Source organism: Lagenorhynchus albirostris, chromosome 15, assembly GCF_949774975.1.
Source record: "Lagenorhynchus albirostris chromosome 15, mLagAlb1.1, whole genome shotgun sequence".
NCBI classification, from domain to species: domain Eukaryota; kingdom Metazoa; phylum Chordata; class Mammalia; order Artiodactyla; family Delphinidae; genus Lagenorhynchus; species Lagenorhynchus albirostris.
Window position 1 is genome coordinate 5443918 of NC_083109.1, and position 19221 is coordinate 5463138.

The 19221-nt window shown below is 51.6% G+C and overlaps 1 long non-coding RNA gene across 1 annotated transcript; it reads right to left on the bottom strand.

Moving 5' to 3' along the window:
• Positions 1-1250: 1250 nt before the first annotated feature.
• LOC132505914 (uncharacterized) lies at positions 1251-17918 on the bottom strand. Its single transcript, XR_009535623.1, has 3 exons — positions 17803-17918; positions 17070-17133; positions 1251-1396 (listed from the first exon to the last, which is right to left on the bottom strand). It is a non-coding gene; the product is annotated as an uncharacterized LOC132505914 (long non-coding RNA).
• Positions 17919-19221: the final 1303 nt, after the last annotated feature.

A 19221-nucleotide genomic window follows, 5' to 3' on the forward strand; every position in this document is an offset into this window, starting at 1 on the left:
ATGTTTCTGAGAGCTTAATTGCAGGTTTAATGATCCCTCTTACACAGTCACTGTCGTTCTAACAATGGTGCGAGCCTCTGGTAAAGCTCTCATCCCAATCAACCTTGTTTTTATTGATTTGTAAGCAGCTCAATGGTCTGGGAAAAGACAGCCCACCAGCCGACATCTCTCAGTCCCGCTGCATCACGGTGACACGCAGCGGCTGAGGCCACCCGCGGGCAGTTGGGACCTCTGTGATGTATGTCCACAAATGCACAGTAAATGACACCCCGTAATCTGGGGGGACAGGCAGGAACCATGCTGCATTGGCTGGAGTGTTGGAAATAATTCTGCATCTCAACATTTCTCCATGTCTAGACAAGAAGTACTGCCTGCCTGCCTAAAATATTAAAATTTCATATGCTACTCCCAGAGAGGCCCTTTGGTTGTAAACACACAGAGACAATTTGAGTTTTCTTTCTTTTCCGTCAGGTTTCCTCTTTACAGCCAGTTGTGTACGTTGCAGAGCTGGAGAGGCACCGTGAATTTCGGGACCCGGGTACTTCCCACCTTCTCGTTCGTGTCCTGGTTTCATGTCTGGTACAAGTCCTACATCTGTCACTCGGCAGTTGTTTGCGCCCTCAGTTTCCTCATCTGAGAAATGGTGGTGATAATTCTGATCTCACTGGGTAATTGTTGGGCTGGATGAAACATTAAACAAGATAACCTCTGTGCTGGGTTGAAATGTCCTCCTGAAATCCACATCCACCTGGAACCTCAGGATGTGATCTTGTTTGGAACTAGAGTCCCTTCAGGTGTATCGAGTTAAATGAGGCATCCTGGAGCAGGGCTGGACCTCGTCCACTATGACAGCTGTCCTCAGAAGGAGAGGCAAGAGAAACAGAGACAGCAGACACTGAGAGAGTTAACTAGTCAGTTCAGGCTGCCATAGCAAAAGACCACAGATGGGGTGGACAGGGGGTGCTTAAACAACAGACATATATTTCTCACAGTTCTGGAGGTCACAAGTCCAAGATCCGGGTGCCAGCATGCAAGTTCTGTGGTGTCTTTTCTTATAACGGCACTAATCCCGTCATGGGGCCCCACCCTCATGACCTCATCTAACCCTAATTACCTCCCAAAGACTCCACCTCCTAATAACATCACATTGGGGGTTAAGACTTCAATATACAATTGGGGTGGGGGACACATTTAATCCATAACAAACAGAGAGGAGAAATACACAGAGAGAATCCATGTCATGCCAGAGGCAGAGATTGGAGTGATGTGCCTACAAGCCCGAAATGACAAGATATGTCAGCAAACACCAGGACCCAGGAAGAGGCATGGAAGGATTCTCTCCTCAGAGAAAGCCTGGTCCTGCCAACACCTTGATTTCAGACTTCTATCTTCAGAACTATGGAAGAATAAGAGTCTGTTGTTACATCACTCTGTTTGTGGTTACGTTGTTACAACTGCCCCAGGAAACAAATACAATAATGATTTGTGGAATACTTGGCACACACAGGCACCCATCCTCACAACCATGCTTTGAAATATAGAGATGACTATTAGCCCATTTTGCAGATGGGGAAACCAAGCTCCCAGGCACTCAAGTGACTTGCCCAACCTCATACTCAGGGAGTTCCTTACTCCTCCTGCTTGGCTCACCCACAGTTCCGGAGAGAATCCTGGGCAGGAATGGGAAGATACTCCCTGCCCTCGATCCCTCCTGCCCTGCCACAATTGCGGTGCCTGTGTCTGCGTTCCCCAGGCCAGAGCTCATCTTACTCCTGGAAGGCAATTCAGTACTTCTGGGAAACGATGTTTCGCAGAAGCCTAACACCGAAGTCCAAGGGGCATCCTGCTGGATTCCTCAACAGATATTAATGGAGCACCTATTTTGTGCCTGGCTCTCTTCTAAGCCCCGCAAGCCGTCAGTGAACCTGACAAAGCAGGGCCTACCCTCTGGCGCTCTGTGCTGCAATGGGGCACCCTGAGGAGTCTGGACTGGGGGCAGAGGAGGGGCTTCCTGTCAGTGGTGACCGCTGCACTGAGAACTGGGGAGGTTGGGCAGCTGAAGCAGGGCTGGGAGGTGGCAGTGATGGAGAACTCTTGTCCGAGGAAGCAGCAGCACGTGCAAGGGCCTGTGGGTGGGAGATGGTGGGTCCACATGAGGAGCTGAGAGGCCCAGTGCACCCGTAGCCTGGACGTGAAGAGATCAGGAGGTAGGAGAAAAGAGCAGAGAGGCAGGACCCCGGCAGATGGGGCTGGGTGCCGGGGCTGTCCTGAAGGCTGTGACGAGCCACAGAAGGGCTCATAGAAGGAGCACGTGTGCAGTTTGGAAAGCTTGCTCCCCCAGGGGGACACTCTTCCTTCCAGGCCCCATCTTTCTCCATAGGCAGGGCTGGGGGATCCCTGGGTCCTCCCTCCGCAGGTGGGGCCCAGGACCTCCTCAGAGGCTCCCAGCCCTGAAGGGGGAAGCCTGCGGTTTGCACCTGCAGGGGCGTCTAAGGTCACAGTGAGTGGTGGCACCAGACAGGAGGGGACAGACAAGGGCAGACACCTGAGCAGGTATCCACAGAAGGCCCAAGGCATGCGGCCACCAGTCCACCTGCAGAGGAGCCAGCTGGTCAGGGCAGCCCCACAAGCCGGGAACGGGAGCCGGGTGGGCCCCATAATCCAATATGACCAGTGTCCTTGTAAGAAGGCAGCCATGTGAAGACACGAACACACAGGGAGAGGGGCACGGGATGACGGAAGCAGAGACTGGACCGGCGCAGCTACAAGTCAAGGAAAACCAAGATGGCTGGCAGCCACCAGAAGCCAGGAAGAGGCAAGGAAGGAAGGAGACCCTACAGCTGCGGGAGGGAGCACGGCCCTGCCCACACGCCTTGGTTTGGGACTTCTGGCCTTCAGAACCCTGAGAGAATACATTTCTGTTGTTTGAAGGCAAGTTTGTGGCACTTTGTCACAGCTGCCCGGAGGAAACTGGTACACATTTTACAGATAACGACTCTGGGCCTCCGTAGAGGATGTGAACAATGTCAGGTCACACGCTGGGACCAGTAGGACCCAGCCTTTCAACTTGGGTCCACTCCCACCCCTGCTAAGGCCATGTCTGTTCAATTAAATGTTTGTGGAGCTCAAACAAGACCTGTGTCCTCAGGAGGGGTTCCCAGACTGCCCCGGCCCACGGTGGCCTCACCTCTCATGAGCTTAAAGCCCACCTGGGGGCAGCACCCCATGGATGAACTCACCCTGCTGCGTGGCCCTGCTTGGTCTTGAACTGCCCCACTGCTCCCCTCCGCACACACACACACACACACACACATCCCAACAAGCATATGCACACATCCGTGCAAGGCACACACACACGGCCAAGAAGAGTGCAGGGAGCTCAGTGATGATGTGGGTCGATGTCCTTTGAATTCCCACTTCCCAGCTCTGCTGCTGCTGTACTGCAATACACGTCAGCCAACTCCCAGCAGACACGGTAGAGCACCTCCAGCCTCCTGCAAACGCACGCGGGCAAGACAGAGTCCGGTTCTGGGACACCAGGATGGAAAAGATCCGGAACATCATCAGAATGGAGACGCTGAGGCCCAGGAAGGGGGAGGGCTCGCTTGGCCAGCAGGTCTGAGCCTGGGCAGAGAGGGAGACACAGCCCCTGTGACCCCCTTGGCAGGCTGCCTGATCTCAAGGACATGGCAAGTTACCAAGAGCCCGGCTCGGGAGTGAGGGAGCCACAGGCAGACCCTCGCTCTGCTCCCTACCGGCTGGGCCATCGGCCAACAGGGGGGTGCTGGGCGCCTCTCCTGGGGCCAGTCCCGGGCCAGGATCGGGGGCTAAATAAACACTAAATAAACACAGGGTTGCATCTCATACACACAGCAGACTTACGGGGGGAGTTGAGTATAAGCATTCAGCTTCCCCAGGAATAAGGGTGGAGGGAAGTGCCCATCAGGAGGGGCCGAGCCCTCCAGCACGCGGCCCACAGATCTCAGCCGGAGGCTGAGCTGCCATCTCCTCAGTTCCTCTGCTCAGAGCTGAGCACCCCGCGGGTGAAGGATGACGCTGCAGCTTAAAGATGTCATTTTCCACGCAGCGTGGTCCCAAGGCCAGGGCTCCATCCGGCGCCCAAGCTCTGCATGGAAAGCATCGCCTTGTCCGCCTTATGCTATCAATCTTGGCAACCAGGCTCGGGCTGAGCCCTCTCTGTGGTCCGCAGTGGACACTCCTGGTCGCCCAGACAGCATCCATTCCCCTGTTCCACTGCCCTCTCAGGGCCTTGAAGTTCCTGTGTGCACAGGATTGCCAGACAAAATACAGCATATCCAGTTAAATTCGAATTTCAGATAAACAGTGAATAACATGAATATGTTTAGATATATATCCATATCTATGTATACCTGTAATATATAAGTGTAAATATAAATTATAATACATAACATGTACGGCTTAATATATATATATTTGTTAATTTATATGTTGGACATTCTAAAAATCTTGTACTCAAAATTCTTCATTGTTCATCAGGAATTCAAGTTTACCTGGCCCCCTGCTGAGCATGGCCCATGCTCTGTTCGGGGACAAGCCCTGGCCAGGTTAGCCAAGCAGCCCTGGGTCCCGGTCCAGCCACAGGCCCTGCTTCCAAGATGGGCCCCTGGCCCCAGACAGAAGTGAACTGCTTGGGCTCTTGCGGAAGTGAACTTTCTCTTTCCTACTATTTTAAACCTGGAAGAAAACAGCGACAAGAGACACTGACTGTCACCTTTGGCCAAATGCAGGCTGGTCTGAGGATGATGTCAACACAGCGGACACAGAGGGACAGGTGGGGGACTCTGGCCCAGCCGTATTGCTGGAGCTGTTGAAGCCACAGCAGCTTCTGACTTTCTAGGTTTAGCAGGTCCCCAAACCTTCCCTTCATTATTAAAGTCTGGAGTTGAGTTTTCTGGGGCAGCCAACCCACGCTCCCTGTCTTGTGCGTGGGCTTGTCCCTTGAGCCCTAGTCTCCCTAATGAAGGTGAGTCCCCAGAATTAACATCACTCAGTCCCCGGGCACCCGCGGGCTTTTCCAGCAACAAAGCATCCACTCCAGGGGCCTCCTGGGTCTGACTCTTCTTGTCTGGGCTCGCCGACCCTGGCAATGCGTATGGCCTGTTGGACCAGGAGCCCTGCCCAGCTTTGGTCTCCACCGTCTCCGCACTGATTTATCTTCTCGAGGAATTCCTCACCTGACTGCGGTCCAGGGTACAGCATCAGACACCCATCGCCGAGCCTGACTGATAAAACTTCACGAGGGGAGCAAGAGGAAACTTGCCTTACTGTTTCCGACACACGGAGCCAGGGGCGGCTCCCAGCCAGGGAAGGCGTTCTCGCTTCTGGAATTCTTTGGGTGTTAAACAATGGAACAAGAATCACGAGTGTCTCCACAGGCCCAAATGGGAAGCAGAGCCGAGAGGACCCTCACCCTTAAACGAAACCGCCCGTGAATCTCGCCCCAGCTGGCGTTCAGCCGTGTTCTCCTTGTTTCTTTTCCTGGTTCTTACCCCATGTCTAGGTGGGATCCCAGACCAGGCAAGAATGAGGGAAGCTAGTGTCAGCGCAGGCAGGGAACCCATCTTCCACCCTGCAGACTGCATGCACGGAAGAATCTGCATGAGAAACGAAATAGATTCCTGGGGTTGGAAGAGGTGGCGGCCGCCGCAGTGGTGCTTGATTTTCCTGAGGCAGGCAGTGGAGTCTCTTTGCTGGACATTCAGTCCTCACAAGGGCCCCGAGCTCGCATCAATGCGAGGCACCCAGCTTTCCTACTGTTTTACAATTATAAACGCATCACACACTTGTCGGAACAAGCCAGGTGACCAAGATGCATGAAGAGGAAGTTGACTTCTCCCGTCCCTCCCCTCCCCCACTCCCAATCCCACACTCTGCCATCCACACCTCTTCTCTGTTCCCCCCCAAACACCCCTCGAAGACCCCGCAAGGTGTAATCGCGCAATAAATACCACTCAGAACTGTTTTACAGAAACCTGTGCTGGCATCTTCCCAGATCTATTCATGTGGCCCTAACTGGTGACTTTCCATAGCAGCAGATATTCCTCACTTTACCCTGCGCATGACATTTAGGCTGTTCCTGGTTTTGTTTTGTTAACTACAAACCACCCTGCCATTGACATCTGTGTATGCAGGTGTGAAAGCCAAGAGACTGAACAATTGTAATTGCGCGGCATCATCCTGTCTGAAGGAAGTGGCCTCCAGTGTCTGGAGTGGGCGGTCAGAGGAGGCCAGCTCTGAGAAGAGCTCCTGGGATGGTGAAGTCCCCAGGCTTTTATTTCTCTAAGATCCATTTGTACAGACGGGATTGTTCAGTTAGGGATTTGCACTCTTCTTTTAATATAAATCACCAGCATTTCTTTTTCTGCAAATGATACAAAACTCTTACATTGACCTCTATGCAAGGGGCCTCGGGGCTGAGTGAGCTGAGGGCCTTAGAGCACAACACACGCCGTGAGTTGTGTCCACAAGCAGGAAGGCACTTCCTTTGCAAAGATGGGTGGCGTGTGAACTGCAGAGGAGAAGAGCAGACAGCAGGACCTGCACAGTGATGGGTCCCACGTCGTCACCCACACGCCACCAGGCCGCTGGGGCGGGGGCGGGGGGTGGGACCGGGCTGCACCAGCCCAGCAAATGTCCTGAGGTCGATGCTGAGTGGTCACAGCTGATTGCTGTTTGGAGTCCTTTGATCCTTTCAAATACACTGCTGAAAACTCCTTATTTGTACGTATGCAAAAGAATGGAGTGAATCCAGAAATGTTGGGAGCTGCTATTCTAGGCCAGCTCGGCATGATTGAAATGTAATGCAAGCCACATTTAAAAGTTTCTAGTAATCCCTTCTAAAAAAAAAAAGAGGTAAAAAGGAAGAGGTGACATCATTTTTTTTTGGCCACGCCATGTGGCTTGAGGGATATTCGTTCCCCGACCAGGGATCAAACCCAGGCCCCAGCAATGAAAGCACCGAGTCCTAACCACTGGACCGCCAGGGAATGCCCAACATTAATTTTAATAATATATAAACTTAACACAAAATATCCAAAATCTTATCCTTTCAACGTGCAAGCCGATTGTTGACATTTTCACTTGAAAATACCAAGACTGTGAAATCCACCACGTATGTTATACTTGCTGCACAGCTCAGTTCAGACCAGCCACATTTTAAGTGCCTTACTGGACAAATCTAGAACGTTCTGGGCTTGGAGGACCACTGCATGCATCCATCCAATGGGTACCTACTGAGCCCCTGCCCCAACCCCGGGGTTTGCTGTGCCGTGAGGAGACAGACGGGGACCTCTCAGCCCCAGGACCCTGTCAGGTTGTTCCCAGCACCCATTTAAAAGCTTCCACGATGGGATGCAGGCTCCCCGTCACCCCCAAAGAAATCAGTTATTAAAGCAGCTTTTATGTCCTTTTCAGCCCCTAAAACTGGTTCTGCCTTTTGGAAGCACAAGAGATGCACCAGCTCCTTCTTCCCCTCGGACCTTCACTCATTCGTCCATCTCTCGTTCACTCAGCAGTATTTACTGAAAACCTACAATGGGCCAAGCTCTGTTCTCAGTGCCGGGGGTACAACTGTGAACGGCACCGACCCAGTCCCCGCACTCAGAGCTCAGAGCTGAATGGAGCAAATATGCAAACAAGCAGGTAGTTATAAGCCCAGGGGAGGCCTGTGGGAGCCCCAAGGAGGGGGCCTCACCTGACCTTGGGAGCAGCAGTCTTGCCAGAGGAAACAGTCTTGAGATAAGACTTGGGAGGTTAGGGCAGTTATCTTGGCGGGCAGGGGGAGGCGGAGGCGTGCTTGTAGGCAGAGCGAACAGCATGTGCTAAGGTCCAGGGGTGGGAGGGGGCCTCTGGGGGGCCTGGAGCTCTCCCACGCCTGAGATGCAGACCTGTGCTAGAGGCAGAGAGGCACGAGACGGGTGGGAGGCGTTGAAGGAGTCGGCGGGGGCTGCACAGGGCATGCTGAGGAGTTTGGAATGGTCTAGATTTTATCCCAGAGGCACACTGCGGAAGGCTGGAAGACAGAGAGCCCTCCCATGACTTGCCCCCAAGCCTTCCCCTCCCTCTCCCCCTCCCCATTCCCCGCTCAAATAACCAGGCATCCAGACCCTGGGGCTCCCTGGTTTTTCCAGCTGTTACAGTTTGCCAGGAGCTGGACCCCTGGCTTCTCTGAAGGGCTCGGAGGTGAGGGATTGAGGGGTGCCGAGTTCACCCAGGACAAGGGCTACCACCCTCCTCGCTGGCATCATCCTTCCCATCCTGCCCCGCAAGTCCATTCTCCACAGACCGCCACCCCCCCCCCGCCCCCGGGATCTTCTCAACAGCCAGACAGGCCCCATCCCTTCCCATCGCCCTCCCAAGGCCAACCAGGCCCATGTGGTCAGCCCCGGCCCTGCTCCCGTGTCCTCCCTCTAGGCCTCACTACTCTCCCACCACGTGGGCCGTCTTCCTTTTCCCCAAACATTCTGAGATGTTTCCCACCTCAAGGTCTGTGCACGTGTCGTTCCCTCTGCCTGGAAGGCTCTTCTGCAGCGACCCCTTGCAGGCTGGGGCCCTCAGGTGTCAACAAAGCTGGCGTCTCCTCCAGACACCACAGGTGGCGCTTCCGCCCTTGATGCCTTGGTGGCACGGCCACGGCCTGTCATTACTTTGTGTTTGTGACTGTTCGCTGTCTGCCCCTCCCCCAGCCCCCCAGCAGACCGGGAGCTCCTGCTGTCACACCCCCAGCATCGACAACACTGCCAAGCACGGAAGAGGAAGCCAGCGGATACGTGTTGAATGAATAAATGACGTTGTTCAAACGTTTCCGAGCCAAATGCCCTTCGGCTGTAAAATGATAATCCCAGTCCCCCCTCCCCAGGGTTTTCGGGGGTCCTGAGACGCTGTATGTGAAGCCCTCAGAGTCAGGTACGGCCGGCGGCGACTGCTCGGTGACCGCCAGCCCTCACGCCACCTGCGGCTCCAGCTAGCAGGACGCTTGAGAGCACAGATTCCGGACCCAAACTGCCCGCTTCCTCCACGTCTGAGCTGGTGACCTTGGGCACATGTGGAGCCAAATCTTCATCTATGTAAAGCGTGCGCTGCTGTGAGGATGAAAGAAACGGACACCGTGGACGTGGAGATCTTAGCAGGTCCCTGGTGATGGAGAACACCACAGAAATGGCAGCTGAAGTTACTCGGCACACGTCTCTCTGGCTCAGCTGGAATTCCCTGGAAAACAGAGCTGGGGGCCGAGCTCGCCCTGACACTTGACTGTGGAGTGCAGTCCCAGGAAGCAAGAGTGAGAAGAGGGAGAGGCTGGCATCACCAAGCCAGCCACCGCTGCCTGCTCGCTCAGGCAGGATGTCCCGGGAGAGGCCGTGAGACCCCTTCCTCCCAGACCAGTCTGCCTGCAGAAGGAGGCGAGGCTGACTCATCTCCTGTCCCACCCTGGTCCGTGTTCTACCCTGGGGGGTGTCGACTGCTCCCCCATACTCTTAGACTGTGCTGCTTGGGACAGCCACTGGAGAAACCAAAGCAGCTGAGGGTCCTCTTTGTGTGAACCTGGGCCCCCAAGTCCAAGGGCAAAACGGGGGCTTCGCTGAAGGCAGACCCTCGCCAGGGGCCGGGAGGTCCAGGGCTGGGGCGTGCAGAGGTGCAGGGATGTGACAACAAGGGAGGCGGCTGGTGGTTTGCAGCCCTGGGGACAGAATGCTGCTTTGCTGGGGAAAGCAGCCGAGGCCCCAGGAGCAGGTGGGACCGTGTGGAGCCCGGAGTGACACATAAGCTGGGCTGGCGCCCTCACTCCGCACCACCTGCACGGCTATACCCACCCCACCATCTCCACGACAGGCCTGGTAATCGTCCCACACCAGCTTGTAGGAAACAAATCAATTACTATTTCTAAAGCGCTAGGATCAGTGCCCTGCATACAAAAGCACCACCTAAGAGTTTGTGAACAAGTGAACGAATCTAGGTATTCTTCGTGAAAAGGGTGCGGGTGGTTTCCGGTCTGTATCTGATGTATTTGATTCTTCTTCGGCCAGCGTTGGATAGATGGCAGCTCCATCCGGGGCGAGGAGTGTGGCGCGCGGGCCGGCCTCGCACCGCTGCTCCCAGCGCCCTGGCTGTGCAGTTGCCGCCCTCGGTGGCCATGGCTGCCGCAGGGACTCCGCCATTATCCCAGAGTCAGAAGCGGTGCTCCCAGTGTCATTTCAAACTAAAATAAGACGGGGGAGTTCATTTATGCCGAGCCTACGGTATTTTCCCAAGCTGCCTGCAGGACAGAAGAATAAAAAATTTATCCCTAATCGCATTTTGCTGAATTTCGCCTCAGGAGATGTCCTCCCCGCAGGAGTTTGGAAGGGTTCCAGTCTGTGCTGCCTCCCCTTCCTCAGCCAGCCTCCTGCCTCTCTTCTCCTCTTCGGGGACTCTGCAGCCACAGCCCGTCTTCTCTTCTTCCTGTCTTCACCCCGGAGACATGTCTGGACACTGGTCACCCCACCCCAGGCAACTCTGGGAAGGAAAGGGAAAAAGCAGACAGCCCCATAATCAACTTCCCCTCCCTTTCCCCCTCCTCCCGCCTGTGGATGCGCGAGAAGACAGAACAACAGGGCACTAAAAGATGCTAAAAATTAAGGGGGGTGCACAGAGAGGTGGTGAAGCGAGGTCCAGGACACTAGATGATACAGTGATAACAACAGTTACGCATTTAAAAAGCAATCTATGTTCATGAATGTGTATTATGTAAATGCAGAAAGAAAAATCTAGAAAGATACCCAACAGACTTTTACCAGTGGTTCCTCTGGAATGGGGCATGAAGTGAGAAATAAGAAAAACGAAGAGGGGACTGCTGATTTCTGCTCCATGCGTACTTCTCCGCTGTTTACATTTTTTAAAAGTAACTTTTAAAATTTTAATTTAAAACATTAAAAGGGGATATCCAGGGCTTCCCTGGTGGCGCAGTGGTTGAGAGTCCGTCTGCCGATGCAGGGAACACGGGTTCGTGTCCCGGTCCGGGAAGATCCCACATGCCGCGGAGCGGCTGGGCCCGTGAGCCATGGCCGCTGAGCCTTTGCGTCCGGAGCCTGTGCTCCACAACGGGAGAGGCCACAGCAGTGAGAGGCCCACGTACTGCAAAAAAAAAAAAGGGGGGGGGATATCCAATGAGATTAAAAATAAATTCAAACTGTATTATATCGCTTTTTGGCAAATATGTGGGGAATTGCTATATGCTACCGATGGGAGTGTATACTGATAATCACCTGGTGGATGATTTTTCAGTATTTGTGGAAATTTAAATACACAAGTCAGCACCCAGCACCTCCATTTTTCTGAGATGTGTGCACTAAAGAGACAGGCAAGGACATCCACTGTGGGACTGTCCACAATACCAAAGACTGACATCCTAAAAGTCCCTCCGTAGGTGGCTGATAAAATAAACTATGGGGTGTCCAAACGGTGACATCCACTGCAGCCTTTAAAGGCACGAAACAGAGTTACACATGCTGAATTAGGGAAGCTCTGGGTACACACATAAGTATATGCAAACACGTAGTAGGGCGCCTCCAAAGGAAGGCACCAAACTGATCCCCGTGGATGGCAGCCACCGTGCTGTTCTCCAAATACTTCCGACCCACTCCGCTTCCTGACTGCCTTGAGGTAGGGTGGGACCATGTGACCACATCTGGCCCCTGAGTGGTGAGCAGCAGTGTCCCAGAATCACTTAAATGATGCTGGGCGATCCCCGCGAGCTCTTTTCTCTGGCCACGTTTCTTTGAACAGCCACATTCAAGATGGTGGCTCTGCACTGACCTCGTCCCCATGAGCAGAGCCCCCTCCCAACCGAGATGTCCATGTGGCTTTGAACCCTGGAGAACTGGGCTCTTCGTCTTTACCCTTGTGGAAGAATAACCCAGCCTCCCTCGACACGTGCTCCGTGTCGCTCCCACCCAGGGGTTAGGGGTTTGGGCAGCTGGGCCAGGCCCCTGCCGGCCTTGTCTCCCACCACTGGCCCCGTTCTCTGCTTCTGGCCACAGCTGTCCCCATGGCACCAGCAGACCCCGTGAGATTGAGAACCGCGTCGTCTTTTTCTTTAATTTAATTTTATTTATTTTTTTATACAGCAGGTTCTTATTAGTTATCCATTTTACACATATTAATGTGTACATGTCAATCCCAATCTCCCCATTCATCACACCACCCCACTTCCGCCACCTTCCCCCTTTGGTGTCCATACGTTTGTTCTCTACATCGGTGTCTCTATTTCTGCCCTGCAAACCGGTTCATCTGTACCATTTTTCTAGGTTCCACATATATGCGTTAATATACGATATTTGTTTTTCTCTTTCTGACCTATTTCACTCTGTATGACAGTCTCTAGGTCCATCCACGTCTCTACAAATGACCCAATTTCCTTCCTTCTTATGGCTGAGTAATATTCCAATATACCACATCTTCTTTATCCATTCGTCTGTCGTTGGGCATTTAGGTTGCTTCCATGTCCTGGCTATTGTAAATAGTGCTGCAATGAATATTGGGCTGCATGTGTCTTTTGAATTATGGTTTTCTCTGGGTATATGCCCAGTAGTGGGATTGCTGGGTCATATGGTAGTTCTATTTTTAGTTTTTTAAGGAACCTCCATACTGTTCTCCATAGTGGCTGTATCAATTTACGTTCCCACCAACAGTGCAAGAGGGTTCCCTTTTCTCCACACCCTCTCCGGTATTTGTTGTTTGTAGATTTTCTGACGATGCCCATTCTAAGTGGAGGTATCACCTCACACCAGTGAGAACCGTGTCTTCTTCTCGATGGCATTCCAGAGCCGAGCACTCAGTAGGTTTCAGCCAACATTGGTGGAATGAAATAAATGAATTCATTTCTCAGGAAGTGTCCAAGAGACTTGACGGGTCCTTGTCAGATCTGGTCCCAGAGGAAGGCGGAAACTTTCCATAATTCTTCCTTCTTTCACGGCGGCAGAGAGTGCCGGCTGCCGCCCCATGGCCACGCTCCCCAACTCCTTCCTGAGCAACAGATCCCAGCTAATGGCCTACGGGTCCCTGCTGCCCTTGCAGCTCGAGCACAATGAAATGAGCGTGGATGCTGACTGGAGCTGTGGGAGGAGGGGCTCCTTAAGAGGTGGACAGACAGCCGGGGGTGCCCCTTCTGCCCTGTCCCCTGTCATTGACTGGGTTCCCTCACAAGCTGACTCTGAGTCAAGGATGCAAGCGTAATGGATTTTTTCAGAGTAGCGCCATGGGGAGGTGAGTCGGAGAAAGGGAGGAACGGTGCAGAGCACACGGATGGGCAGTCACTGCTGTGGGCAACGACTCGGTGCTGCTGGGACCTTCGGGGAAATGGTGCAGGACACACCTCTCAGACTTATCCCACCAGGAGGCGAAGAAACTGAGGTATTTATCTGCCAGCTCTTGTTTATCTCTGAGGACGGCTTGAGGGTACTTCCTGTTTTCAGCTCCTGTTCCTGAGCTGAGAGTGAATCTCCTGGCAGAGTCATGGGGGCTTACAGTAGGGCAACCTTGGCCTATATAAGAACAGTGAGAGTCATCAGCAGTTCTTCTTACACTCCCAGTCCCTTTCTTCCTCCCTGGAACACAGAGTTGATGTCCGGAGTTTCAGCAGCCATATTTGACCATGAGGCAAACCTAGGTATGGAAACCACACGCTAAAGATGGAGAAGCAAAACCACAAAAACAAAAACCAAAATAACAAGAATAATACCTGGGTCTTAACTAATACCACAGAGCTGCCATCACAACCTACTTTCAAACCAGAGAGGTAAATAAATTCTCATCTTAAGCCACTATTATTTTAGATGTTTGTTAGCAGCAACCAAATGCTCCTAACTGACAGATCATGTAATGGCCATGTTCCTCATTCCTGTTACGAGCTCTAATAATGCTGCTATCCATGATCATGAGAGGGAGGAGGGGGATACTCTAATGATACAAAAATAAGAGCTAACACATAATGTTTCTTCTGCACTTAAGCACTTTATGTGCCTTAACGTGTTTAGTCTTCATAACAACCCCAAGAAACAGATACTATTATTATTTCCATTTCATGGATGAGACTGAAGCACAGAGAGGTTGAGCCACTTGTCCAAAGTCACACAACGAGTAAGTAGCAAAGCTTGGATGTGAACCCAGGCCGCCTCGCTCTGGAGCCCAACTCCAGTCCGCTACAATGCTTCACCTTCTCCCTCAGTCTTTCCTGATATCCTTGAAAAGCCATTTCATTCCCCCACCTGCTCCCTGCCTTGAAACTTTCCAGAATGACAACTTTGATACTTCACATTATAAGTGAAATAAACCCATCAGGCTTAACAAAGAAAAGAATATGATTTCTGAACAAGCCTTTCTCAGGACAAAGATTAAATTGCCTCTTTGCAATTTAACAAAGCTCTTTATAGAAGAGGGGATGGAGGGTGGAGAGAAAACTCCCCAGAACCTAAGGAGAAGGCGTTGGGCTCCATAAAGCCTCGGCAGCCGAGGGCACGTGGACCTTCCCGAGCGCGTCCAACAAGAGAGCAGCGGGGCCTCTACCCTATGCCGGACTCTATGCTGGGCCTGAGGATACAGCCGTGAACAAGACCACAGAGATCTCAGCCTCGTAAAGGCACAGTCTGGGGAGGAGTGAGACATTAATCACATTGTCAAAGGCATAAATGTAAAAGTATGATTGTGATAGGAGGGTCTGACCTTGACACGTGCAAAAGGCCCTGTGGCTGAAATGATTAAATGTGATAAAACGTAAACCTTTTAAGACACAACTTGCTGAATGGGAGCATTATGGGTATTTCCTCGGGCTGATGCCAGCAAGCATTTGCATCAACTAAGAAATTTCCCTTGTGTGACTCTGCGCTCCACAAGCCACCCGCTGGCTTGTCTTCCGCGGCAAGGTCTGCTTAGGAGGAGAATCGGGCTGATCACTGACCCAACAATAGGTATTTCTTATTATAAGCAAATTCGGTGGCATTCTGGTCTGATGTAAGAACTCGGTTAAGATGTGAGATGGGCCCAGCTAAGCAAGTTGGTGCAGTCAGGGGTCTCAGCCAGTGTTGATGTCTCTGACCTACTCTAATTTCACCCAGATAATCAGCCCCACCCAGTGAGCCAGCCCTTTGCAAGTGGACATTCTCCACCCCACCCCTCACCCACTGGAGTTACTGTGAGGATTAAAAATAAGGAGCTTGGCAGCCGCATAGCACAGGGAGATCAGCTCTGTGCTCTGTGACCGCCTGGAGGGGTGGGATAGGGAGGGTGGGAGGGAGGGAGACGCAAGAGGGAAGAGATATGGGAACATATGTATATGTATAACTGATTCACTTTGTTATAAAGCAGAAAGTAACACACCATTGTAAAGCAATTATACTCCAATAAAGATGTAAAAAAAATATATGTAGTTGACAAAAAACGCTAAGTACTTTTTACATATAATCTTATTCTTAACTTCTTTTAGTAAATTAAAATGTCAATCAATTTAATATTTCTCAGCCATTTCTTGCTAAGATCTAATAAACACATTCCTTTAGCTTATGAAGAAATTATACTGGAATGTTTTCTTTTATCCAATGCTGGCAATATTTTTTAAAATTTCATATTATATAACAATTTTACATCATGTTAAAATCTTGCCGTAGCATCAATCTTTAGATTACAGCATCCTTTTCTTATATTCGTTTGCTTTTATCTGCTGTGGAGAAATTCTTTTATTTCGTACTTCTTTAAAGTTTGTTTTACATCTCTTTGTCAAAAATGTCAGCCATTTATTTACCCCATGTAGATTTGAAAGAAACACTAAAAACAATTCTTGTTTTAAAAAAAAAAAAGGGGGGGGTGCTTGGGAGACAGTATGTTTCCTTTTTATAATTTCCCAGATTTCAGACAAGTATCTCAGCCTGGCTTCAGGCCAACCCGGTGCTGCAGGAAGCCCTCAGCTCCTGCGTCTTTCCAGACATCAGCTGAGGGTCTCAAACATCCTAAGAGCAAATGTAAACTTTGCATTCTGTGTCTCCACGTGAAAGAGGAGGCCGCTGGCCCCAGCAGCAAACAGAGACTGCATTGACATGTCACCCCACGACCTCATTTCTAAATTCAAACAAGGTAATGTCTCCCATAATGGGCTGTTGGGGCCTCCCTGCCCTGAGAAGGCATATTTTATCATCGCCTTGTTGGACCAGGATTCAGAAAGGGCTCACCAGCCACCTGACAAGGCATCACGGTGTCCCCTTGAAAGGTTGTTGCCAGCTGTGAGCCCATCACTGTGAGTCTGGGGGTACCAGGCCAGATGCCAGCTCATCTGCCCACAGCTTGGCCCCATCCTGGGGTCCCCCCTGCTTACAAGGCTCCCCCCGGGAAAGATGCTCAGTGTGGCCGGGCCAGAGCAGGTGCAGAGGATGCCGTTCCCGTGCCAGGAACTGCTTCTTCCCTGCCAGGGTCAGCGTCAGAGGGCACCTCTGGTCCGGCTCACGCCTTATTACTGGGGATGTTGAGACCACAGTGGGGGAAGGACATGGCCAAGGTCACAAAGCAAGTCAAAGCACAGCCAGGAAGAGAAGAGAGAAACTCATCTTCCCTCTACCCTCCCCCGGCCAGCCCAGAGGGGCACGGCAGCCCCACCCAACAGGTCACCCAGACTACTCACGTTTCAGGACCTGGCTGGGCTCCCCCTTCTTCCAGGCCCCTCCTGACCATTCAGGCAGGCAGCAGGTTCCTTGTCCCAGCCCCACTGTCCCGAACTTCTCCCAGCACATCACTGAGCCCTGTGTTGGCCCTGCCTGGACACTTATCTGACTCCTCATAGCACAGACCCCACGAGGGCAAGGGCCGAGGTGTGTGCCTTTATGCCGCACTATGGAAGAGGCACCCACGCTTGCAGATGTACGCACTCGCACAGACACACGCTTATACAGGCCCACATTCTCACACAAGCTCAAACTCCCACAGAGACACACTTAAACACACATGCACACACACTTATACACACTAGCACACACCCTGTGAATGAAGGGATGGATGAATGACACACTCACCACCCGTTGCACATTCTTGATTTCACACGCCTGGATCTCTGTCCCAGCAGGACCAGGCTGGCCGCTGAAAAGAAAAGGATTCTGTTGTCCTAGTGGTGCTCTGATTTGCTTTGTGACCTTGGTCACCCTGGCCCCCCATCAAGGCCTGTTTCTCTGTTAGTCAGAGGGGTGGACCATGTGCCCACTTCTCACTCGCGCGTGCGTTCAGGACTTAGCACGAGCCCAGACTGCAGAGGTGAGCGGGCTGCGTTGGATCCCGGGCCAGCGCCCACCAGCTGTGTGACCCCAGCTGAACCATTCAACCCCCCCGAGCCCCAGTCTCCTCAACTGTAAATGAGCGTAGTGATAACCTCCTCCCAGGCCTGCAGCCCCCGGCACTGGACAAGCATTTGGTTTCTCCTAGTTTAGGGTACCCCAAACACAGAGCCTGAGGCAAGGGTTTTGGTGCAAGTAGTTTAGGGGAGGTGGTCCAGGAGGGGAGGGAGTGGAGAGCAAGGCAGTGAAGAAGGTAAATGAATACAAGGTGTGATAGAGTGGCCCCCCTGTGGCCAGGGACCTGCTTAGAGACTGTGTAGGACGTGCCTCAACATTGCCCCACAAAGGGCCAAGGGGTCTCGACCTCCCAACTCCTGTCTGTCATTGACTGAGGCTGCCCCTGGGGAGGGTAAAGGAGGACGTCTTAACTCCCCAGCACTTCTGCTCTGTCTCTATGCTTGGGTTCAGAATACTCCACCTGTGGCCAGAGAAACCCTGAGGCTTCAAAAGTGCAGGAAGCCGTCAGCAGCCAAGCTCCAGGGTGGACCACGGAGATAGGGTGGGCCGTTGACAGCATCTGCTACAGCTGCTGACATCACCGTCATCAGCCGCAGCAGCGGCGTCACAGCATCATCACTGTTATATCATCATCATCATCTTCATCACTGCCTTCATCCTATGCCGAAACATCAACCCGAACACAGACCTTACACCTTTCACAAAAATTAACTCAAACAGGATCATAGACCTAAGTGTAAAATGCAAAGCTAAGAAACTCTGAGAAGGAAACAGGAAAAAATTCTAGGTGACCCTTGGTTGGACAATGAGTTATTAGGTACCAAAAAATGGGATCCGTATGAATGAAATGATCTATAAGCTGGACTTCATTAGCATGAAAAACTTCTGCTCTGTGAAAGACACTGTTAAGAAAATGAGAAGACAAGCCATAGACTGGGAGAAGGCATTTGCAAGAGACACGTCTGATAATGGACTGTTACCCAAAATATACAAAGAACTCTTAAAACTCAACAATAAGAAAACACACAACCCAATGTAAAAATGGGCCAGAAACCTTCACAGACACCTCACCAAAGAAGATATACAGAGAGCACATAAGCATATGAAAAGTTGCTCCACATTATACATCATCAGGGCAAGGCAAATTAAAACAACAATGAGATACCACTACATACCTATTAGAAAGGCCAAAGTCCAGAACACTGACAACACCAAATGCTGGTGAGGTTGTGGAGCCACAGGAACGCTCGTTCAGTGCTGGTGGGAAATGCAGAAGGTGCTGCCACTTTGGAAGACAGTTTGACTGTTTCTCATGAAACCAAACTCTTCTCATGGGATCTGGTGATCAAACTCCTTGGTATTTATCCAAAAGAGCTGAAAACATGTCCACACAAATACCTGCACATGGATGTTTATAGCAGCTTTAGTCATAACGACCAAAACTTGGAAACAACCAAGATGTCCTTCAGTAGGTGGATAAATAAATAAATAAACGGTGACGCATCCAGACAGTGGAATGTTACTCAGCACTAAAAAGAAATGAGCTAGCAAGCCATGAAAAGACATGGAAGAAGCTTAAATGCATATTACTAAGTGAAAGAAGCCACTCTGGAAAGGCTACATGTTATATGATTGCAACTGTATGACATTCTGGAAAAGGAAAGATTGTGGGGACAGTAAAAAAAGATCAGTGGTTGCCAGAGGTGGGGGCAGGGGGAGGAAAGGATAGGCAGAGCACAGGGGATTTTTAGGGCAGTGAAAGTAGTCTGTATGATACGATAATGGTCGTACGTGACATCAAACATTTGCCCAAACCCGTAGAACGTACAACACCAAGAGTGGACCCTATACTACAAAATAGGATGGTCAGGGAAGAGCT